This window comes from Diabrotica undecimpunctata, chromosome 3 (assembly GCF_040954645.1).
Source record: "Diabrotica undecimpunctata isolate CICGRU chromosome 3, icDiaUnde3, whole genome shotgun sequence".
NCBI classification, from domain to species: domain Eukaryota; kingdom Metazoa; phylum Arthropoda; class Insecta; order Coleoptera; family Chrysomelidae; genus Diabrotica; species Diabrotica undecimpunctata.
The window spans coordinates 23,397,191-23,403,529 of NC_092805.1; positions in this window are offsets into that span (position 1 = coordinate 23,397,191).

Here is a 6,339-nt window from a genome sequence, read left to right on the forward strand (position 1 = left end):
CTATTCCATTCGTTTTTTCTATTGGTCAAAGCAATGCTGGAAGTTTTCTTTTGTTAGAGCTTTTAGGAGCTCCGCCGTTTTTAGTTTTATCTCTTCCATCGATTCGAACCAGATTCCTTTTAAGGCAGACTTGAACTTTGAAAACGGGAAAAAGTCACAGGGTGCTAAATCAGGCAAGTACGGCACTTGAATGCCTCTAGCGACTAAATAACGCTTCACAGACAGCGCGTTATGGGCAGGTGCGTTGTCCTGGTGCAAGATCCACGACTTGTTTTTCCACAACTCCGGCCGTTTCTTACGAACTCGCTCTCGCAGCGTTGCCAAAACTTTCAAATAGTAAGTTTTGTTTACAGTTTGACCCTCTAAAACCCATTCAGTCATCACGATACTGTCGAAAAAAGATGATTAGCCTGGCTTTAAATTCTGATTTCGACATCCTTGCTTTTTTAATTCTTGGCGATGCAGGAGTTTTCCAGTGCATGGATTGTCGCTTAGTTTCAACATCGTATTTAAATATCCAGGTTTCATCGCAAGTAATGATGTTTTCAATTAATTCAGGCTCTTCATGTAACCTCTTAAGAAAATCTGAGCAGATCTGTTGACGGACGAGCTTTTGGTCAGGCGTCAAATTTTTTGGGACCAACTTCGCACAGACTTTCTTCATGTTTAATTCGTTATGTAAAATTGTTCTGACAGTTTCTTTATCGGCGTTTACAGTCTCAGTAATCATCCGAATGTTAGAAATCAAATTGACTTCATTTTGCTCAATAACACCTTTAAGAAATACATACAATCTACGAAAACATACCCTGGAGCTGATATACATAGCGATCACAATCCAGTTATAATGGATTTTAGATTAAAAAGATTTCTCAAAGTCAAAAAGAAAACAGTGACAAGAAAAATAGACATCTCACAACTGAAGAACCCTGAACAGAAAAAAGAAATAAGTATCAAGCTTGAGGAAGAAATAAAAACGATCGAAAACTTGGTACAGACAGACATTGAAGTAACATGGACTGCTCTAAAAACAAAAATAACAAAGATACAACAAGAAGACATCGGGTTCATAAAACACAACAAAAAACAAGAATGGATAACTCAAGAGATCATGGACCTCATGGACGTAAGACGAAAACATAAAACAAGCCCAATAGAATACAAGCGAATCAACAAAATCATTAGAAAAAAGTGCAGGGAGGCGAATTTTAATTTGTCTTCGGAGTCTATATTCAGAGAAGCATTAGACGAGGTCCAAGGCGAATTAAGATTAACGGAATCAGCATAGACAACATCAGATATGCTGATGATACCGTCTTAATAGCAAGCAACGCACAAGAACTGCAAAATATAATAAATGCGGTAGTTCACCACAGCGAAATGTTCGGTTTACATCTAAACGTTTCCAAAACTAAAACTTTAGTATTTTCAAAGACACCAATAAACGTACAGGTGTATGCCAAGGGTCAAATAATAGAACAGGTAAATTCCATAAAATATTTGGGAACAAATATCAATAGTCAGTGTAATCCAAAAAAAGAAATCCTGTCAAGAATCGAACAAGCAAGGAAAACATTCATGAGCATTAAAACATTTTTTACAAGATCAGACCTTAGTCTACAGCTTAGAATCCGAATGATCAGATGTTACGTTTTTTCTGTCTTACTGTATGGCTGTGAAAGTTGGACAATGGACTCCGAAGTAGAAAAAAGAATAGATGCCTTTGAGATGTATATATACAGACGAATGTTGAGGATTCCATGGGTACAAAAAGTTACTAATGTTGAGGTACTTCGTCGCATGTGTAAACAAAAAGAATTACTAAGAATAATCAAAGAGAGGAAAATGCAATACTTGGGTCATGTGCTGAGAGGCGAAAGATATGAATTACTTCAAGTTATACTGGAAGGAAAAGTACAGGGCAAAAGATCAGTAGGAAGACGCCAGAACTCGTGGCTGAAAGACCTGAGGAGATGGTTCGACCGCTCATCCGCAGAGATCTTTCGCGCAGCAGTTTCCAAAACTACAATTGCCATTTGGATCGCCAACCTTCGAAAAGGAGACGCGCAATGAGAAGAATAAGAATCATCCGAATGCTCATACGACGATCTCCGTGCACAATTTTATTTATTTTGGTCACTGTTTGCGGAGTTGAAGCAGAGACGGGTCGAATTGGACGTTAGTCATCTTCGGCGCTCTCCGGCCTTTAGAAAACCGTATATACCATTCGAAAACACGCGCACGTGAGAGAATTCTCACCATAGGCCCCTTTCAACAAATTATAGCACTCAGTCGGAGTTTTTTTTTAATTTAACGAGAAATTTCACATTAATCCGTTGCTCATGTTTTTCGTCACACATATTTATCGGCTAGAGAAAAAAACACGTTCTTTTCTAACCTTTACAGAAAAAATACTACTACAGCGACAAAAACTTGTTTTCGTACTGAAAGAGTAGACACTTCCAGCTATCCAATGCTGCATTCGTTTCCCACTCTTTTCGTCTAGGACGCCTTCTGCGCGCGCAGTTTCGGTATTTAATAGTCAGACCTCGTATATTTTAATTTTAATTAAACCTGAGTTTTACAGAGTCTGCTGTCTAAAAGAGCTACTCGTCATATGATGATTTTGCATATGGCCAAAATTGCCACGTTTGGGGTTCTGAAAACCCACATCTGACTGTCAAAAATAAAAACCATCTACAACGTCTAAATGTTAGGTGTGGATTTTAAGCTAGAAGCACCACTGGACCATACATCTTTGAAATGGAGCTGATCAAGCAGTCGTTTTTACTATATTAAGTTGTAATATAGTTCCATATTACAACAGAGTTCTGTCTACATAAATTGTATGATTTTGATGAGGAAGACATTTGGAGAAACAATTGAATTACTAAATACCCCCTGGATCGTGCGATTTAACACCATTGGATTTATTTTTATGGAATTCTCTGTTAGTCAAAGGTCTATGCCAACAAGTCTACCACCAACCGTAAGTTGAAGGAAAAAATTCAACGCTGCATCAACAAAATTGAGTCACATTTATGCAAAATGATCAAAAAACAAAAAGTGCGTATGTGCCAGCAAAGCCGTGAAGGCCATTTGCCTGATGTGCTATTCTATATATAACCCTATCTTAGGTAATTTGAGATTCAGTTACGTAATTTGGTATCTACCAGGATCATGTCGGCCTTTCATCTTTTCTTTTTATTTCAAACTGCAATAAGTTTTATCTGTCATATCTGAATATGTATCTGAGGTAAGATATTGTGTGGTATTTAATTATTTATGTAACTTTTATTCTAATGTATTAAAAATACCACATTTAAAACGTGGTTGCTCAAATCTTCATAAACGTCCTAATGAGCCGAATTTACTTTTCCTAACGCCAATTTGCTAATTTTAGTTTTATCTGCTTCTGTGAGAGCATCACTCAACTTCATTCTAGTATAAACCTCCATGTTGGTGAAGCTGGGGTTCCATATTCGCTGGATCAGTAATACGCTGGAGCAGTTTTGAGAAAACGTATTCTGATTCATCGAATAACGAATGAATATTCTACAGAGTGTACCTGATTGGAAGTGTATGCTATATTCAAGCTCTGACCGGTTCTTGTGGGACTTCTGAGTCACACATCAGTGTAGCTACTAGTCTTTTAGGTCTCTAACTCTTTTCTAACTAGTTTTCCAAATTTTCAGAGGTGAGTAAGTATTTTTTTCCACTAATCTAGTTAATTTTACTCCAGTAGTCCGGATGATTCTCTGTGTATATAGAAGGTGTATGAAGGTGTATAAATGTGTATATATTCTCTATATACAGGGTGAGTCATGAGAAACTTTACATACTTCTACCATATGTAGATTCGCTCAGGGAGCATATCATGTGGCCACTAAAAAATGTCAACTCCTCTTCTTTATTAATTAACAGGGTGATTTGTGTAATTGGCCATTTATTTCATTTTACTGTAGTGTTTATACGGCTCATTTGATTTTTTTAATTTTTGAATGATACAGTACACTACTATCAAGCATTCGACTGGTATTAGCTAAACTAAAAAATTCCAGGACTGGCTTTGGAAAAATTAATTTGAGGATTCGTATTAAATATTACACCCTGTATAATTTTTTTTAAATGCAATAAGTGATTTCCAAACTACATAAATATCCAATGAAAACGACATATGCGACAATGTTGTTGCACTTTTATTAAATGTTTAGTGAACGATCAAATCTTACCAAAAATAGAACAACCATAATGAAGTATCAAATTATAAGGTATTAATTTAAACAAATGTTATAAATTTCAAACATTTTAATTAAAATGAGTTCCTACAACATAATCTAATACGTAGAAAATTAACATCTTTACTGTCACTTTGTATTATCTCTACGATAGAATTAATTGTTTTTCAATTTTAAATTTTTACTCATAGATCGTATTGGGGCATTATTTTCGATAAATAATAAATTAAATTGATTAAAAAGTCAAACCTCTTGTATGTGTTAGTTTTTGTTGATTGTAAATGATTAAAATTTTATGTCAAATAATAATACATTGCATCAACTGTACTAAATAAAAATAAATCTAAAAAAGTTTAAAATGAAGGTTGGCGTTGACCATTTGACGTTTCTTCATATTTTATACCCATTGTCATTATTGTCATTATCAATTGTTATTTATGTGAACAAGAATACATATTTATTCTGTCATATCTACGTTAAGTACATTGTGTTAGTTTTGGTAGAGCTTTTGTTACTTTCGTTCAAAATGCCACATCAGTTTTCGACCACAGAATATGCAGACATAATATTTGTTTATGGATTCTGTAATGGGAATGGTAGGGCTGCTAGTAGAGAATATCGCAGGAGATTTCCTAATCGTCGAACTCCCAGTCATCCAACATTTGGGTCAGTTTTTAATTATTTGCGAAAAAATGGCACTTTTCCTAGTGGAACAACAGAGCGACATGTAGATGAAGCGCAGGAAGGTGACATTATGGACGCCGTTACTATGAACCCTACAATAAGCACTAGACAAGTAAGTCGAGAACTCAATGTTACTCAATCAAAAGTAAGTAGAGTCTTACAAAAAAATAATCTATACCCATATCACATTCAAATGGTTTAGCGACTACATGCTGGAGATGAGATCGATAGGTTGGAATATTGTAGATGGATTAACAATAATCGACCAACGCTATACAGGACACTATTTACAGATGAAGCCCAATTTACCAGAGACGGGATAAATAATTCACGAAATTCACATGTAGGCAGAAGAAAATCCCCATGCTATTCGAGAGCGTCGTTCTCAGTTAAGGTTTTCGGTTAACGTGTGGATTAGTGTCATAAATAACCAATTAGTAGGTCCTCACTTTTTTGATGGTCCTTTAACAGGGCAGGTCTATTTGAACTTTCTAAAAAATATTTTGCCGAATTTGCTTGCCAACGCGAACGTTGCTATCCGAGGGATGTATTTTCAGCATGATGGGGCACCCCCACACTTTTTACTGGCAGTGAGACATCTCAATAATGTTTATGGCAACAGGTGGATAGGACGTGCAGGTCCTATTTCGTGGCCTTCAAGATCCCCTGATTTCAATCCCATTGATTACCATATTTGGGGACGATTGAAGTAACTAGTTTACGCAGTGAATATTAATAACCGACAACAATTAATTGATAGAATTATACATTGTTGTAATACTATTAGAAACGATCCCCAGAGTATCCATAATTCAATACGTCAATTAACAATTCGGCAACAAAAATGTGTATAGGCTGCAGGGTTCCATTTCGAAAATATATTTTGAATTATTTTTACTTTGTTACCATTATTGTATCTTTTCCATTTCTAATATATGAGTTTATCATAACTATGTACATATTTTTAGTTTTTTTTTTAATTGTTCTTCGTTCTTGTTAGTAGTTACTGTTTTTTGGTGTGCAGTGACTCAGTTTATCATTTCAATTAAAATGTTTGAAATTTATAACATTTGTTTAAATTAATTACCTTATAATTTGATACAGTATGATTCATTATGGTTGTTCTATTTTTGGTAAGATTTGATCGTTCACTAAAAATTTAATAAAAGTGCGACAACATTGTCGCATATGTCGTTTTCATTGGCTATTTATGTAGTTTGAAAATCACTTATTGCATTTTAAAACAAATTTATACAGGGTGTAATATTTAATACGAATCCCTAAATTAATTTTTCCAAAGCCAGTCCTGGAATTTTTTAGTTTAGCTAATACCAGTCGAATGCTTGATAGTAGTGTACTGTATCATGCAAAAATTAAAAAAATCAAATGAGCCGTATAAACACTACAGTAAAATGAA